Source organism: Aedes albopictus, chromosome 2, assembly GCF_035046485.1.
Source record: "Aedes albopictus strain Foshan chromosome 2, AalbF5, whole genome shotgun sequence".
Lineage (NCBI taxonomy): Eukaryota > Metazoa > Arthropoda > Insecta > Diptera > Culicidae > Aedes > Aedes albopictus.
The window spans coordinates 200,135,047-200,154,796 of NC_085137.1; the positions used below are offsets into that span (position 1 = coordinate 200,135,047).

General features: G+C 40.9%; 1 protein-coding gene across 1 annotated transcript in view; it reads left to right on the plus strand.

Moving 5' to 3' along the window:
- The window catches only part of LOC109400308 (metallo-beta-lactamase domain-containing protein 1), a 324,294-nt gene that overhangs the window by 33,848 nt on the left and 270,696 nt on the right, over nt 1–19,750 (plus strand). The gene's annotated exons all lie outside the window — the stretch shown is intronic.

The window sequence follows — 19,750 nt, forward strand, 5'->3', positions numbered from 1 at the left end:
GTGTTTCGTCTGGCTCTGATATCATAAAAATGATTGGTTTGAGTGGTATTTTTACAAGATCGCAATACAGTTACAATTTAAACCATTTTTGGAATTTGTATAGAGCGTAGACTTTGGCCAAACATCACCTCCCTCTCTATCCTTCAAGAGTCTACGTAGTTTATGAAAGGGAATTAATTGCACGCAATTTATGAAAGATACCTTGAAAAAGGGCTCATACACAACGAGAAAGGAATTGGTTTGGAATATAGAACTACCTTTGTCCACTGCAGAAGCCGTCCAAGCCGGAGAAATTTAAACTTTTCCACAGAACTTTTTTTCGTGACGTTACAACGCAAACTTCAACCAGGTGAAACTCAGGCGTCAGTGAACCGATTTCCTTTGTTTTAATCTCATTTGAAGGATATTCTGGAGTACAAAGACCATACAAAATTTCAAATTTGAAACTTGTTCCGAATTTGAATAAATTTCATAAAGGTTGATTTTCCGTGACGTTACAACGTTTTAAAAACCTATACTTTGACCAACCATACCTCATAGTTGTAAAGTATTTCAATTAAAATTCTTTGTATGCTAAAAAATCTACATACATTTATCTGATAATCATGGAAGACTTTTGAAAAATCAGTGCATTGGTGTTTACAATACCGCAGCTTTGATGAATAGTGTGTCTAAATGCCTTAAAATCACGATTTTATTGTTAATATTAACCATCGTTCAATAAATATTTATTGTTACATTAATATCATGTTGAATACATTTTTGGACGACAAGAGTAGTGTAGAATGTTATAAGAATGTGAAATATGCCAAATTTCAACTTTGAAAATTGAGTATTGATGATACGGGGCCCGTAGAATGTGTCAATTAGTAATAGCTCTTAGTTTATAATAGTTTTACAGAAGTTCGCGGATCTGGGTAGGTTAGACTAGGTAACGTAACTTTTTATAGTACAAATAATGACTATAACGAATGCAGATTCCAAAAAAAATGAGTTCCATAAATGTTTGAACAACCTTATATGTTTCAAAGGTGCCGAACAATGCCTACTAGTCTCTGAAAATTTTTACTAAAGGTCTGTACCAATTGGAGAATTAAAATAATTTTTTACTCAAACCTGACAGTTCGATAATTATTTCCTTAAGAGAATTGTCAAGTTTAAGTGTCGAACTGTCAAATTTAAGTAAAAAATAATTTTATTACGCCAATTGGAGCAGACCCTAAATATGGTTCATTACGTATCATTATTCAGTGTAGCGGGCTAGCATAGAAAGTGCAGATATAAAGTTGTGTAGTCCATGAAAGATTGGATGATTTACATTATCACAAAACTATCATGAAGTGGCCCTTACTGACGGGTCAGAAACAAATGATTCCACTGGATTTGGTGTGTTTAGTGAGCTTCATAGAGCCATGCATAAACTTCAAAGGACTTGTTTAATATATGTCGCAGAATTGGCAGCTATACACTACGCATTAGAGCGAATCGCCTCTCTTCCCTCTGATCAATGTTTCATTTTACGGGTAGTCTCAGTTCAATTGAGGCTATACGCTCAACGAGGCTGGTGAAGCACTCCCCGTATTTCCTGAGCGAAATACGTTCATTTCTGAGTGCTCTATCGAATCAAGCATATAATATCACCTCGGTTTGAGTCCCTTCGCATTGCTCGATCTCGGGTAATGAGAAAGTGAACTCGCTCGCCAAAGTGAGTCTCGTGCATCCCTCAGGGCACGAGGGAAATCAGAAAAGGAAGATATTAGAGATATGTTGGGTAAACTTGATCTTGAGTACATAAAGCTTGTGTACGATTTCTTGAAACAAGATGAAGTCTTAGTTGGATATCCCCGTCTTGTAGTTCCACTTGTTCACCTCGTGTCCCTTCGAAAATCGTCTGTTTATATCAATACAGGTTGTTTGCCCACTCTACGTTTGTAGAGCACAATACGCAATACGCCACACCATGTCACGTGTCAACGAAAAGCTCCCATCACTCTATCCCTTCCTAAAATATATTTGTTCCTCCTGACCTCGACCAAACCGTAAGTTTTACGGTTCCACCAAACTAACATAAGTCAAAAACATGAAATTGTAAAAAGTTTGCCTAAAATAAACGTTTAAGTAAAAAATGAAGTGAACCTTGAGAGTTAAGAGGTTTATGGGTCCTATTTGGTTGTGTAACGTTACTATCTAAAACGACAGCACCTCATGTTGCAGTGGTTGTTTTTATCAACTAAGCTCTTTAACAGTAAGGATGGCCCATAATATCTCAAAATATATAACAACGATTATTGTTGCTCGAACTACTTTGGTAAATAAAATGAATTATGTAACACTACTTATCTTAGTGGCAAAAGCTATTATCACAAGTGTAGACCTGAAGCTATGGTCTGTGAAGTAGTTTGGTTGAAGTGAAATATCTCAAAACTATCTTGGAATGATTCAGAAAATTCCAGGGGGATTACAGATTATAGTTGGATGTGTAATCACTGACGAACCGACGTGACACTGGTGTTTCAAAACTGTCCCCCCTAAATTTAACGGTCAATCAGCGAAGCGAGCGAACGCTTATGTCAAATCAGCGTAGACGCGAACCTTTTCCTATATGAATACACGGAGGTTTGGAGTCAAGCTATCAAAACAACACGAGCCGTTATAGAGGAGGCGGTCAAGAGCTAAACTTAAGCATAGTTTGGACGACCCTGAATGTCCCAAAGGATCAAAATATTATATAGTATACTTTAGGTTGGTCCAGTAACCGTGGTTGACCTAGATTATACTTGTAGTGTCTCTAAATGAAATTTGAGATTTCAAGGGCTTCATGGATCCCAGTAGATTATGCAATGCTGTTATGTATGGGGAAAACACATCAAGTTATTCTTGTGGATTTTAAGGACTTCGAGCGTGGAGCTGTAATTGCCAGCCACCGAAAGTTTTACTTATCCACTGTAGCTACAGCGGTGCACCAAATCACGGGAACGATGATTTTTTTTTTGTAGGGTTACTTATCACTGCGACCATTTCTCTGATCTATTGTGATACACCACCCACTTTAATGTTTAACCGTATCTCAAGGCGATAGGTCACTATGAGTAGAGACCCTCTGCACATGATTATCGGTATTTTCCCAGCTGGGAATAATATATCGTATAAAATGAATTACCTTACAAGGGGATAACGACCATATATCAGAGGGCTGTAAAAATCCCTTGTCAAAATACTTTAGCCTTGTGCTATAAAGCACAATACAGTCACATAGCAAATGTTCAGAGGTCTCAGTTTCCTCATTGCAAAAACGACAAACATCCTCTTCGACTATTTTGATAAGCCTTAGGTGATATTTAACTAAACAGTGGCCTGTTATTAGTCCTGTGTATGTACACAGGTCTTTCTTTGACAGAGCAAGAAGTTTTTGTGTAACAGAAATATTTGGAGTAATAAACTTTTTGGATTGTCGTGCACCTTGGGTGTTATTCCAGTTGGTTATCATCATGACCTTTTCCCAGTTCCTGAGCTCCATTTTTATGGAACATGGAGAGGTTCCACAAAAAGGCTCTGGCCCTAGTAGAGGTTTAGATGATCCCATTCTTGCAAGTTCATCTGCTTTTTCATTCCCATCTATTCCATGGTGACCAGGCACCCAGTAAATATTAATGGAATTGTTAGCAGACAATTGTTGCAGCAAGAGGACACATTCCCATACCAACTTCGAAGTACATGTGTATGATTTCAAAGCTGCTAAAGCTGCCTAACTATCCGAGAAAATGCATATGTTTGAATGTTTGTATTTTCTTTTTAAGCAAATAGTAGCGCATTCTAGTATTGCTTGTATTTCAGCTTGGAAGACGGTTGGCCATCTACCCATAGATACTGACAAACTAACACCAGGGCTAGTAACTCCAGCTCCAACTTGATCGCTTTGTTTCGATCCATCAGTATAAAATACGATTGATCCTGGACGAATTAGTGGTCCTCCTTCGTCCCAAACTGTACGATCCGGTTCTATAACATTATACATGCGTTTGAAATTGAATTGTGTTTCCATCCAGTCATTATTGACTGTAACTAATGGATTGACTTGAATTTCTTTTAGAACACTCAAATGTCCTTTGATGTTACCATCATATAAGACCTTGGTACGCTTAAGCCGTATTGCGGCTTTTTCGGCTTCCAGCTGGACATATTGATGTAACGGGAGAATATTTAGCATAGCATCTAATGCATTTGTAGGAGTGCTACGCATTGCACCTGTTGTTGATACAGCAGCGAGTCTTTGAATTTTTCCCAGTTTTTTAATCGCACATTTTTCTTTAGTTTTTGGCCACCACACCAATGAAGCATATGTAATTCTGGGTCTTACGATAGCCGTGTAAATCCAATGGATCATAGCTGGTCGCAGTCCCCATTTATTACCAAAGGTTCTTTTACTTATCCACAGTGCATTTGTTGCTTTGTCTATGGCATAATTTAAGTGTGAATTCCAGTTTAATTTACTATCCAAAATAACTCCCAAATATTTTACTTATGATGAAAGTGTCATTAAAGTCCCTTTCATATGAATATTGGAAATGTTGATTTTTTTTCGTTTAGTAAACGGAACGATGTTTGTTTTATGAGGGTTGATGTCCAAACCTTCAGACATACACCATTGAATCGTGTGGTTCAAAGCTGTTTGCATTCTGCTAGCAATCACACTGTCATATTTTCCCCTGACTATAATGACAATGTCGTCGGCAAACCCAATTACTTCAAATCCTTGTGATTCTAAACTTGTTAGTAGTTCATCCACCACAAGAGACCAGAGAAGTGGCGATAGAACGCCTCCTTGTGGACATCCTTTCACTGCTTTGATTGATATGGTTGAACTACCTAGATTTGACGAAATTACACGTTTCGATAACATTTCATTAGGGTGGCTGTACCAATTATGGCAATACTTAAGAACAACTATTTGTACAAAAATAACGAGAAGACCAACAAATGTCACCAATATGTTAAAAGATAGTTTTGTTTCCATACTTTACATGAAAAATATAAAAACGGAGCCAAAACTACTTTTAGTATTTATTACAGCGTGTGCCAATGATAGGAACCCTGTACCAGTTATGGCTACATTTTTTAACTTCGGTTCCTTTTCGCACTATTTACATGCATTTCTTATGGGATTAGCCATAATTGGTACACTATGGCGAAAAAGGGCGCAAGGAAGCCGAAATTTTAAGGAAAATGATTTATTTCTACCATAATTTGAGCAAAATATGGACTTTAAATGAGTGCAACCATCTTTTGTGAACGTGATCTGTTGTTCACAATTTTTTTCATTGTTGATATATATCGTTAAAGGGTGAAAATCAACTATGGCGAATAATTGGTACTATAGCCATAATTGGTACACTTACCCTATGTATGAATCAAGAAAGGTATGTTAATCTCACTCACCAATTATAGTAGTCTGTGTATTTTCCACACTTTCCATGATTGCGAATGTGACAGGTGATTCAACTCAAATTGGCATAACGTAGTTACAGGGAAAGAACGTTAAAAAATAACATATGAATAATAAATTAGAAGAACTTGCGAGTTTTCCTTACAAAAAAAGTCTTTGATTTATTTATTTTTTTCAAAAAGCAAATGTTATTTCATTCGATAAAATACAACTTGTATCGTATAGTCATTCAAATACAAATGATGGGAAACTCCACTAGATAATTCAAGCAATGGAATCTATCGGGAATATAGAAATACAAAACGACTTTCACTTTTAACTAAAAGTTGAAAAGATGACCAAGTCATGTTCAAATACAAAAAAAAAGATATTTCATCTGCTTGGCCGGCGATTTATCGAAAGCTATTTGAGAACTTTCTTTTTCTTCATTTTTCGGTCGTCCTCGATTTTTGTCAGTTTTTCCACAGCTTGCGATGAAGTGATCACCTCGGCTCCATTACAGACTCGACGTCTTTTGGTTTTATCGCGAACTGGATCCTGCTTTACGTGCGCCAACAACATAGCCTCGAACGAAGTGTCAGAACTCGTGCTCTGTTCAGCGTTGTCGGGAGGCATCGTGGCCGGGATATTTGGTAGGTCTGCCCTCAGATCTGCCGTAGAACTCGATTCTTGTGGTAGCATTGAGCCTTGCTTTGCTTTCTTGAATCTTTTCAGCGCAGCTGGATCGTAATCCTTCTCCGAAATTACGTCGTTGTCGAAGGGGTAAATGCCACCCTTTTTAAACCCACTTTTGATCAATTGTGGATTGCAATCCGTCCAAATCCGAGAAATCATATTGGAAAATGCATTTTTCGACATCTTTGTTCCATAGTTTCGTCGTTGCCATTTGATAACCGCATCGTCATAATCTTGTTTGAGTGGCTTGAACACAGCCAGATCCATAGGCTGGAGCAAGTGGCTGGTGTGTGGCGGCAGCTTCAAAATGATGACGTTTTCCTTCACAGCTTTCTCAATGATATCCAGTGAGACATGTGAGACATGTCCATCATAAATCAAAACTGCTGGACGGTATTTTCCGATTGCAGTTAGGAAGCTTTTCTCAAAATAGTTGGCAAAAGTGTCGCTATTCATCCAACCGTTTTCCGTGGCAGCATACGTTGTATCGGGAAACCCCTTTCCTTCATCGGCCATCCAGGTGTTCCAGAAATTTTTCCCTTTGAATATGATGAGAGGAGGAAGCTTCTGTCCAGAGGCACTGCCGCCCATGAGTACCGTAACGTTTTCTCTGCCTGGACCAGCGGTTACTCTGTGCGCAGCCTTTCCTCTTTCGCCAACAACTTTAACACGACTCGGGTCCAAACAGAAGCTTGTTTCGTCGATATTGTAGATTCTCTCCGGTGGAACGCAGCGGATAACATCGAGGAGCAGCTCAAAGTAGCGGGAAATTATGAAGGGATCTGCAGCTCGTTTTCTGGCAACTTCAACGGCTTGTGGTTTCTTTTGAGAGAGATGGTGTCGCCGTTTGAAGTTCAAGAAATAATCGTCTCCGGGGATGTTATCCTTGAACGGCGTCTTGATCGAGTTTTCCTTCAAATATTGTCCCATGGAAGAGATAATCTCCTTTTCACTCAGTCCATAGCCCCACTTCTCCATGACCTTGATATTAGATGCCATTCGAGATTCCACATCGAAGGGAATGGCAATAGATCTTCCTCGCGAGCAGCTTTTGACACCGCTCGAACCGTTAACGCGTCGGTACAAAGTTGGCTTAGATACACCGTAAAACCGCGAAGCGTCCGATAGAGTCATCCGTTTGTTCCGTACTGCGTTCGCTGCAATGTCCAGTGCTTCCTTCGAGTACTTGGAGGTTGTTTTTCTGATGTATCGTCGAACCATGATGTAATCTAGGACAAAACACATGGGTGAAACAGTTGTTTCAACTTGCCCCGACATACGCGTTTCTATTTGCCCCATGAGGTGGAAAACCAGAGGCATGGTGACATGTCCACAGTATTCGATGAAAAAACAATTCTTGTTCCACTTTTCCACCGCCAGTGCACATAGTTAACCCTAAACCCTTACCTGTTGTGCAGTTACCGAAAAATTATGAACGAAATCAGTGTTTTTGACCGTTTTGGATGACCCGATAAAATGTGCGATTCAATTTCGCGTACGGCAAAAAGTAAACAATGAAGTGGAGTGCGTTTAGGTGTATAAAATTTCCGGTTATCACAGTCAGGAGGTGCGTTAAGCGGAACTCTTCATTACAAAAAATAATAAGAATTAATAATCATTTCCTGTGAAAGTTAATGCTTCCGTTTCAACTTACCCCGCGTTTCAACTTGCCCCGGTGTACCTTGGTTGTCTATTCAGGCCAACCGAGGGTTGGCCCAGGCCTATATGGGGACTGAGCTCATAGCCGGATCAGCGCTAATCAGGAGTGTTCATCTGAACCAACTTCCACCCAGTTATTGCCTAAGCTGGGCACAGGCCAGGAACGTACTTTAATGCCATGCCACGGTTTTATGGAACGGAAGACAGCACTGACAAAGTTGCTTCCGGATGTGTGGAATTTCTGAAGAGGCCCAGCTGAGTCCACTGCTGCCCCCCCCCCATGCATAGGCTTACTCTTCTTGAGCAATCCGTACACCCTGGTGCTCGATCACCAAAGTTGGTAAGTATTGGTGTGTGGATATGGTTTGCTTAGGAAAGAATCCTAGGCTCCCACCTGAATTAGTGTTGTTTTAATAATAAGTAGAATCTCTTAAGGACATAGTTGCAGGGGTTACAAAATGGCAGCGAGTATGGCCGCCACTCTCTCCCTTACACCTCCCTCCCCTCACCATAGTCTTTGAGAAGCGCGGAAGTTAGCGAACAATTTCTCAAAATTATACTTGCTTACCTTCTCAAATTGTTCTCAGGTTGCTACTTGTGGTAGACAACTATATTTTTTATCCGTTAGGAAGTACTGCTTTGCAATTTTCACAATATTTTTCTGGCTGTTCGAGTCCGTATGAAGTTGATCATCAATATTAACTTCTTTTCTCGATCAGCCTAGATAGCTGTGTAGTGTCGGTAGCGATTGTCTCAATTGGCTAAGAATAACACTACGGACCGCCTGTTCCGGTGGTAAGAATCCACCAACAGGTGACCCCTAATTCATGGTGTGATGCGGCTTTATGCTTACCGTGCCTAGGAATGAATGGCTAGGGGGGTCTAATAAAAACCTAACCGCTAACGGAGCCTGTGGAGTACCAGGGCGCCCTCCACAGTATGTAGCCCTTACTGCGCTAACCGGAGCAATGGTGCAGTGGACCTTGTGTTTCTCCGAGACAATCAGCTGCCCTTCTTTAGTCTCACTTGAGGCTAAATAAGGGCGGGATTATGAAGATGTTGTTAATTAGTTTAAATTTTCACCTATATGGTTTCGCATTATGCGATTTACACAGTGTATTCTGTGTATCCTCGCCTTTGGCGTTTTCCAATCGATACCGATTTGGTTTTATTGTTGCTGTTCTTTGTTGTGCTGTTGTTGCGAAGAGTTTAATCTTACCTAGTTTGGGTAGTGGCTACGGTTAAGATAGCTCAGATCAATCTTCAGCATAAAAGAACTGCAACGATCAATCTTTGCAGACTTATGCAAAATGGTACAGCCCAAGTGGCCTTGGTACAAGAACCTTACTTTCGTAAGGGAAATTTCTATCTAGGAAACCCTGTGAACCCGGTGTTTGCCACTTTCAGTAAACATGAAATGGCAAACTCGCGTGTCATGCCTCGAGCCTGTGTGCTTGTCAACAACGCAATAGTTGCTACACTCATCTCTGAACTAACCACCAGAGATGTATGTGCTATCACAATTGATGTATCTGTTGGAAACCTCAACAGGAAATACGTCTATTGTTCTGTGTATTTACCGCATGATGAACCATCCCCTACGGATGCTTTCAAACAAGTCATCGCATACTGCACTTCAAAAGGCCTTCCGCTAATTGTTGGCAGTGATGCTAATGCTCACCATATCATCTGGGGCAGCTCAGACATTAACTTGAGAGGCTCCAGTTTGATGGAGTACTTAAGTAGTACAGATCTTGCATTACTTAACATAGGCAACCGCCCAACCTTCATGGTATCTGCTAGAGAGGAAGTGTTAGATATAACGCTTTGCTCTAGCAGAATTAGTCACGAGCTGACCAACTGGCATGTGTCAGATGAAGAATCTTTATCTGACCATCGCTACATCTTTTTTGAACATTTAAATGTTACTTCGCAAACATTGCGTTTCAGGAATCCTCGGTCAACAAACTGGGATCTTTATACTGATTTGGTTGCAGCCAAATTTCATGGATATTCACCATCCATTGACACTCCAAGTGATTTAGATGATGCCGTTGATACTACAACGACCTTCATCATGGAAGCTTTTGAAGAAGCATGCCCTCTACGGTCTGTGAAGATCACAAGAGGAACCCCTTGGTGGAACTCTGATCTGGCGAAACTCAGGAAACAATGTAGAAAGAGTTGGAACAGACGACGTTCGGCTGGTTCGGAGGCTTTCAGGTCGGCTCGCAAAGCCTACAGGAAAGCTCTCCGGTCTGCTGAACGATCCGGCTGGAAAAACCTTTGTACAAATGTTTCAAGCTTGAGTGAAGTCAGTCGGTTAAACAAAATCCTTGCGAAATCTAAGGATTTCCGGGTGAACGAACTTCGTTTGCCAAATGGCGATCTGACTTCCTCTGATGAGGAAGTTCTGGAATGCTTATTCAGCACACACTTCCCTGGATGTGTAGATATTACATCTTCGGATGATCCTGATGTCTTTTCTTGTAGTTATGATTCTTTAGCTTCGGCTCGGAGTATTGTAACTATAGAATCGATTGAGTGGGCTCTCAATAGCTTTGCTCCTTTCAAATCTCCTGGGGCAGATGGGATTTATCCTATTTTGCTTCAGAAGGGATTTGATTATTTCAAACATGTTTTGAAAAAACTACTTGTTTGCAGTTTTGCTACAGGGTATATTCCCAAATCCTGGAGGGATATTACTGTAAAGTTTATTCCGAAAGTGGGTCGTGCGTCGTATGAAGAAGCAAAGAGTTTCAGACCTATCAGTTTGACCTCTTTTCTTCTGAAATGCTTAGAACGCATTGTGGATCATCACATCCGTGATGTTCATCTGGCCAACGTGCCTCTTCATGTGAACCAACATGCCTACCAATCTGGTAAGTCCACTGTGACTCTTTTACACAAGGTTGTTTACGATATCGAGAAAGCATTCGCTCAAAAGCAATCTTGTTTGGGTGTTTTCTTAGATATCGGGGGTGCCTTTGACAACGTGCCTTTCGATGCCATCTTGGAAGCCGCACGGAGTCATGGTATATCTCCAATGATTTCCAATTGGATTCACCAAATGCTCAAAAACCGATATCTCTTCTCGACATTGCGTCTAGCAGGGATTAGGAAATTGAGTGTTTGTGGATGCCCCCAAGGGGGAGTCTTATCACCGCTTTTGTGGAATCTCGTAGCAGATACGCTACTGAGGCAACTCAATAATAGCGGTTTTCCTACTTATGGTTTTGCCGACGACTACATAGCATTGTTAGTTGGTATATGTATCACCACCCTTTTCGATCTGATGCAAAGCGCCCTTCAGGTAGTTGAGGATTGGTGTCACCAATATGGCCTTTCGGTTAATCCGAGTAAAACATCTATTGTTCTTTTCACGGAAAGGCGAAACCGTAATGGCGTTCGACCTTTGCGTCTCTTTGATTCTGAAATCGATGTGACTGAACAGGTAAAGTACGTTGGAGTCATTCTTGATTCCAAGCTTTCCTGGACACCTCACATTGAGTTCAGAATCAAGAAAGCTTGTATGGCCTTCGGGCAATGCCGGCGTACTTTTGGTACAACTTGGGGTCTAAAACCCAAGTATATCAAATGGATTTACACAACTGTGGTTCGGCCAATATTGGCTTATGGATGTCTTGTGTGGTGGCAAAAGGGTGAAGTGAGAACGGTCCAATCAAAATTAGGCCATCTCCAAAGGATGTGCTTAATGGCGATGTCTGGAGCGTTCTCTTCAACTCCTACGGCAGCGCTCGAAGTTCTCTTTGACGTTGCCCCACTACACATTCATCTCAAACAAGAAGCCCTTTCTTGCACTTACCGGTTACGGGTACTCGGTCTACTAGAGGAAACTCCTGTGAACCGCACATCAACACACACCTCGTTGTTTCCACTTTTAGTGAATTGGGACAAAATTGTCCTTGCTCCAAGTGATCTTACAATTGCTTGTAATTTTCCATATAGGACATTTTCCACGAAATTCCCTTCCCGGGAAGAGTGGACATCTGGTTATCTGGAAAGAAGTATTTCAGACGGCATCGTATGTTACACTGATGGCTCCCTTCTCGAAGGTCGAGCAGGTGCTGGTGTTTATTCTCGTGAGCTAAGGCTGTATCAGTCTTATTCACTTGGTAGACACTGCACCATAGGCGCCAACTTAGGGGGGGCAAGCATGGTTTTGCCCCCCCAATATTTGACGATTTTTCGATTTTCCCATACAAAAAATCAAAAAAACGAGGCTTTGCCCCCCCAATAATTTGATCAAGTTGGCGCGTCTGCACTGCACCGTTTTTCAGGCCGAAATCTTTGCTCTTATGTGTGGAGTGCAATCAGCACTTCAGCAGCACGTAATGGGCAAAGTAATATACTTCTGTTCAGATAGCCAGGCTGCTATTAAAGCACTTGCTTCGGCCAACTCCAGGTCGAAGATAGTTATCGCTTGTCGAACTCAAATCGAGGAGCTGAATTCAGCAAACGCTGTTCACCTTCTATGGGTACCTGGTCATTCTTCCATCGCTGGAAATGAATTGGCTGATGAGTTAGCTCGCTCTGGAGCATCACATGACTTCATTGGCCCTGAGCCAGCTATTCCGGTATCCAAGTGTTGGGTAAAGCTTCAGATTGACATCTGGGCTGCCACTCAGCACAAACAATACTGGAATAGCTTGGAGTCATGTCGTCAAACCAAATTGTATAGTGCTGAGCCATCTCTACGGGTGGCGAAGTATCTAACTAATCTGTCTAAGCAGAATTGCAGCATGCTGGTCAAAGCATTGACTGGCCACTGCCGACTCAGCTATCACATGGCGAATATTCAGCAAGCTGATTCATTTGCCTGTGATAGCTGTGAATCCGATTATGGAACTTCGTATCATTTGATATGTAACTGTCCAGTTTTCGCGCAACTGCGTTTCCGAGTATTCGGTAAACACTTATTAAGTAAAACTGACTTCAGAAACCTGAATCTTCAGGATATTCTGTTGTTTTTAACCCGCTGTGGTAAAGAGCTATAGGCTCTCTTTCGCTTTATGCGTTATTACAGTGCCCTTTTCAGGGCGCTGTTCGAACCCATTGTGGTACGCTTGTGCGTTAGTACCCTCTTCCAGGGTATTTTTCCTATTTCCCTACCTGTCCCTATCCCCATCCAAATCCTTTTTCCTTTCTTTTCCCTCAGGTAGATGATGAAATAGGCTGTTATTTTGGCGATGGCACAAATGTCCCAAATGGAGGATAACGTGCCTCTGGAGCCGGCCTTCTGATACCTGATACCTGAGTATGGCCGCCACTCTCTCCCTTACACCTCCCTCCCCTCACCATAGTCTTTGAGAAGCGCGGAAGTTAGCGAACAATTTCTCAAAATTATACTTGCTTACCTTCTCAAATTGTTCTCAGGTTGCTACTTGTGGTAGACAACTATATTTTTTATCCGTTAGGAAGTACTGCTTTGCAATTTTCACAATATTTTCACAATTTCGTGCCAAAATGTAGCACACACTGCACTTTTTTTTCTTCGACAAGCGCGTCACCCTTATTTTCAAATCACTTTTTAACAGCCTTATACACAAAACAGCACTGTAATAAGTTGATCGATTACGTGAAATTGTCCGCACTTTCGCCTGACCTACCGTTTATCGCGAAAAACTTACGCGTGTTCCACTTTTGTGGCCGAAAACCTGGATCAATTTACATCGCGGTTCGCTAAAGCGGAAAAGCGTACCGTTAAACTGAGTGGTAATGTTCAACGTACGGTGAAATTGATTAAACCGCAGGTTCATGTTTATCACGAAACAAGGCTGTTTTTTTGTTAATCTTTTTAACTATTTTAAATATCATACTACCAATGTGATTTCAATAGATAACAGAACAATCGTTCGCCGTTTATGAGTTGAAATTACATCAATTAAGGTCACCCCATAACACGGTAGTTTTCTACGGTCAGAGAGAAAAAGTACGAGAGAAGAGAGGAGAGAGTTGTCAACAAAAACGTAAATAAAGTGGTGCACAATGGGATAATTGGTGAAAATATTGGGCAGAGTAGGGATTTAAATAAATTTAAAAATATTTTACAAGAACAAATTGTGTTGGTGGGCATATGCAATAAATCATATGTGTGCCAAAATTCAAAGGTACAACTGCTATTTTAATACAGCTCATTTTGGAACGTTTTTGTTAGTTTATTTGACCAAGTCACACTACACTGTGCGCCGTCTGATTTGTTTGTTTTGAGTGGGTGGTTGAGAGGGTTATTAGAGCGGGAGCCAAGCTTATTATTATGATCTCGAGCAACCTTCACCTTAAATGCATTTGTGTTTTTCTCTTGAAACTATGTCAAATGCTCTGGCGGTTTTTCAAGCAAATGATTCAATTGTTATTATTAGTTTAATGATATTTAAAGCTAAGAACACCGTCGAAGCACAACGTTCTACTAATTCCTTATTTTCGCTCTACAGCGCACGTTGTCGAATAATTACAGCTTGTGACAAACTTTCAACTGTGCATAGTTTATAGCTCGAGAAAGCGTGAAATATCTGTACAGACAAAATGCATCCATGCAGCAGCGAGAGCTTCCAATTATCGAACCACCACCCCACGAACCAGGAACATGGTTGGTAGGTACTTTTGATGTGTAACTGTAACAACCGAACAACTTTGGCGAAATAACATTCCGCACGGTGATTAAAGCATAATATTTGGCGAAAATAATTGCATGCTCGGAATGTAGTTATGCAGGACCACCGGCGGCGGTGGATGGCACGGTGGGAAGCTTTCGAACAAGTTTGCTAGCTATGTATGTGCCATCTGTCCAGCTGCCGAGAGCAGCTCGAGTAAACTCGCCCTGCATGATGTTCCGAAACTCGCACCAATTACCAGCAAAAACCATGCCAGCCAGTGGCACACTCCGGGCTGGTTTTTACAGTACGTATCGGAATAATTGATATGGAGCGTTCCGGGGATTGCATTATGACATGTTTTTGTCTTTTGGGGTATCATATCCAGTTAAGAACAAAGCTCATTTTGCTAGCTGATTTCATAGTCGCAACGAGGAAGCTTTCTTCCGCTTATTTTTAAGATTCTTCTTACTTTTCTTAGCGTACCGTTCGAGCTGGGACAAAGCATGCTTCTCAGCTTAGTGTTCTATGAGCATTTCCACAGATTATTAACCCTTCACAACACGTGCCGTTGTAAAAAAGTACATCACCATCATGGTCGTATACAGCGCAAGCACAGTTCACTTTCAGGATCACACAGGCGCGCGTCCTGCAAGGTTAACTGAGAGTTTCCTCTTCCAAAGCAGCATTCTTTTATTACGTAACGCTAAAATCGACAATGTTTAATCCCCCCCCCTCGACCCCCTTTTTTGTATGGGACGCAACGCTCGGCGGAACTCCCCCTCCTCCTCGTAGAGCATTATGTAATTTGTGGATTGCCCCCAATGACTATTTTGCAAGTGTATATCGTATGACACGTACGAAGATACTCTATATCCAACAAGGCAAGGAACGGAATCTGATCTTGATAGCTTTGCTAGGTAACAGCTAAAATAACTGGTCAACGATGAAAAGGCCGGGGCCCGTGGCGCAGTGGTCCACACGCTCGCTTCATAAGCGGATGGTCATGTGTTCGTTCCCAGCCCCGGTACTTTGTCAGTTGCTCTTCCCCCCGAGAGCAGCTGGCTCTTGACCCTCTCCTGAGCTCTCATAGCTCTAATGGACCCGGATAATTGGATATAAGTGAAATTGCAACTCATAATGGCCCCTCAATCGGACTGGAAAAAGGAACAGCAGCCACAAATCAACATTCGTGCTCATCATTCTACCATGGACAGGGTAGGAAAGTGACAGCAGTACATAGGCAACCAGTTCGATATAGAATAGAATACATTTAGGCGCTGCACAAAAATGTAAGTGCAGCTTCCAATTGGAATCGCTCACGTAGTGCCCTAGTGGTCAAAAGAGCTGTAAATTAGGCTAAGTGGTTAAGAATTAAAAAAAAAAACGATGAAAACATTCAACTCAAAATTATAATGGCGCACCCTGTATGCAAAAACCCACTTGCATCCCACCGACCCAATTACAGGCAAAAACCATACGTTTCCCTATATGAGTAATATTTTCATCGCCAGAGGCAACTGCATGTAACGTTGGCTGTGTTGAGTTGTGATGCGCTTACACTGAGTCATCCTATCTATTAGCAAAATTTGCACAAACGCTCTCGCTCGGTTATGCTTTCGTTCAGTTTTCGGTGCTCCACCATACGTATCATCATCTTTCGACGACGGTTCTACGGGCTGTCGGGTTGAACAATCTTCCGGAACTTGGGGGCTACTATAGACGGAGATGCAATTGGCTTGGTTTTGTCTTGTAGAAAACTGCCGGGAAAACCGAGTGAGCTCTCCACCAGTTTTCTGACGAATATAATTTTAATTAATACAGTTTCCGGCGTTTCTAGCGCCAAAGCATGAACTGAACCGAGAAAAAAGTTTCGCACTGATGCAATTAGGTACGGAAATATTCGTGAAACCGGGAAGGAATCTCTATTTTGCGAGAGTTAATTAAAACTTGAAAATGGGGTGAACTGAATTCTGGCAATCGACTTAGCTTGATTGCCTCGTTGACCATGCGATGATGTTTAGCTCAACGTGCTAATGCGTTGAACATGACGCATACTGAGTACCCAGTTAACCACATATCGCATAAGGATGTGCACACGATATCGCAAATCCATTCATCAGAAATCTAAATCACATAAAATGACCCATCTTGTTGCTCAATTGACAAAATAAATTGTATGTAAATCATCAGTGCGATTGACTTACGACGACTTGCATTGTTATTATTACAAGTTGTAAATAAAGATATTTAGATTCACCCCCCCAGTTGTACTAACTGACAGATCTTATATCGTGTCAGAGAATCATTGGACGTAGTCGCAAAGACTTAGGATATACTTTCCATGCCCGTATCTGGCGATGAGCATTGAGCACTTTTACGAAAACAAAAAGTATGTTGATCAAAATTTCTCACACATTTATTGTTTGCCCTAGTTTTGCCACTCAACCGTATGCCACAACTTCAATCGCCTTGCTTCATTTCACTGGTAATACATATTCCCAAAGAACACTCCCCAATAAACCGAGCCGTAAGGATGCTAAAAACCTTCGAAATAATCATCCCTCCGATTGATGTGGGTGGTACAAATCGTTGGTTCGAGATACACAGTCCCGTTTTTTCAAACCCAGGTTGGTGCACCGCACCGCGATGGTGAACGTCTTGGCAGGGTGCTTTGGATGCTTTGGATTAGTGCGCTGCGCCTTCCACAATCTTAGGAATCGGACCGGTGGGAACCTGATATTTACCTTTATGAATTCCAGATCTGCATCGCGCTCCTCGGGGAACTATTATTCCAGTGCACGAATTCGTTGTTTTTCCCTGTAGCTATTAAACACGCACTGCCTATCCAATAATTTAAAAAGCACCACCAAAGTTACGGCTAAGAACGGAAATTCAACTAATTGTTTCTACCACGACGACGACGACGACGTCTTTGTTGTTTAGCTAATCAAACTCGCGACAGGTTGTATAAGTTGACAGGCAGTAAAATGCGCGTCACATGGATGTAATGTATATCAGGTTGCAAACGTATTGAACAGAATCGCAAGGACTTAGTGAGAATTGTGACTCAATTAAAGCATCAGAGCTGACAAGGAAGCGCAACCAAGCCATGTTTCACAGATTTCGAGACTTTTATTTTTATTGGTTAAAATTTACGATCTTCACAACAAAGTTTAGATGGCTCAGTGGTAGGACATCGGACTGGCGATCTCGAGGTGCTGTGTTCGAGGCTGAACCTAACTTTTTTTTAGTTTCATTGATAACGGAGCATCATATTACTATACATCAGAAGTCGTTTTTTGTCTTCTTATCGATAATTTCGGACATCGTATTATCAATCAGATGAAATCGAGAAAAGTCGTCAGAGGTGTGTATATGGCCTCCACTTTGGTTTGTATATTGCTGTTTTGTGCACTTTATACGATTGAACTGGTTTGCATATGGTGATGTATAACTCAAATTATACATACCAAAATGTTAACTGGGTACCTACTTCTTTTCAGTTCAGGGAGAAAAGTCCATTCTGGGGCAGCAGGGACGGTAGTCCAGGGGCTCGGCGACCCCTCACCCTTTTTCCCCGAGTCAGCCGTGTTGTTGCCGGCTAAGAATAGGACTACTAACCCCAATTCAAGGTTTGACACCCATGCGTAAGAATGAGTGCTCGATCGTACCGGAGCATGTGGGGTACCATTCCAAAGATACTATATCTCTGGAAGGTGAAGGATGTCCTAGTGTAAACTCTTCGGAGTCAACTAGTACAATAAACACCGCCTCAGATTTAGCTTATGAAATCTTCACGAAGGCCAGAGTGGAAAATGCAATTAGATCTTTTCAGCCTTTTAAATCTGCAGGAGTTGATGGAATATTTCCAGCACTGATTCAAAATGGAGAAGCGGTGTTGGTTCCATCACTAATTGAGATGCTCAAGGCTAGTTGAAGATTGAATTACGTTCCATCAAAATGGAGACTTGTAAAAGTTATTTTTATACCAAAAAAAGGGAAGCGATACAAGACGCATCCCAAAGCATACAGGCCAATTAGTCTTTCTTCAGTTTTGTTGAAGACTATGGAAAAGGTTTTGAAGGATTTTATCAATTCTTCTTACATAAAAGAGCATCCCCTATCTGACTTCCAGTTTGCTTATCAATCTGGTAAGTCAACGGTTACGGCACTTCATTCGCTAGTAACAAAGGTGGAAAAAACGTTGTCAGCCAAAGAAATAGCTCTATGTGCCTTTTTAGACATAGAATAAGCATTTGATAATGCCTCCTATTCATCTACAGGGGATACTCAAAATATCCGGGACAGGTAAAATTTTCACTTTTCAAAAAAATGTTCAAATCGCTGTAACTTTTCGAAAAGGGCATAAAATATTCTAAAATTTTTACTGTAAGTCCATTAACTAGTTGTGTATCAGTGGTCAAAATTTGGAAAAGATCGGGCCATTTTACACAAAGTTATGAAGGTTCTAGAAAAAGGTATAATTATCCGATAGCCAATTTTGAGCTGTTATATCTCCGGATTCAATGATCCAAATGCAATAAAATTTTGATCATTTATGACTTATATAATGAGCTATTAAAAACATTTGACTAAATTAGAAATTCTTCACACGAAAGAAAATTATTTCGATTAGATTATTTTTCTAATATAACACCAATTTATCCAAAACTTCATCATCGTTTCAAAAATCGAGATAGTAATTATAGTTCATTTAAATTCCCTCTAATTGAATTGAATATATTTATGTTTCAAAGGAAAGCAACCAAATAGCCTTCATTAAACTGAAAAAGTATTGGGAAGCATATGAAAAATATATAAATTTACTGAAAAAAAAATGGAATAAATTAAATCGCCATAACTTTTTTTCTCATTAATAATTTTAAATTAAGTCAACTCCCAACTAACATTTATTGTGAATGTAAACGTCAACAAAGCGTCCTCAATACGGCTTGATGCTGAGTTACTGTGTTGTACATATAGATGGAAGCTTCTATGCAAGCCCTATACCAATGAATCTGGCGAACTTAATCAGCATGTATATGCTGTGCGAGAAGCTTCTATGCCACCAAGTCATAGCTCTTTTCTCGGCTCCTATGTAACCACTAACTGAATAACATCTTGAGAAGGCGCTTTTTCAGCCTTTTCGCAGTTGTTAAATAATAGTTATACGGCATCCCCAAATTAAACGAATAAATATAATTAGGTTATGGATACCGTGACGCAATACATGTGGAACTGGAATTATCACTTTTAAAATTGAATAATTAAAGTACTTGCCGCTACTTGGAATCGAACTCTCGATCACCGTATCCACTGGTCCCGATGATGTCCTCGCTGCCACACTGCTATATAT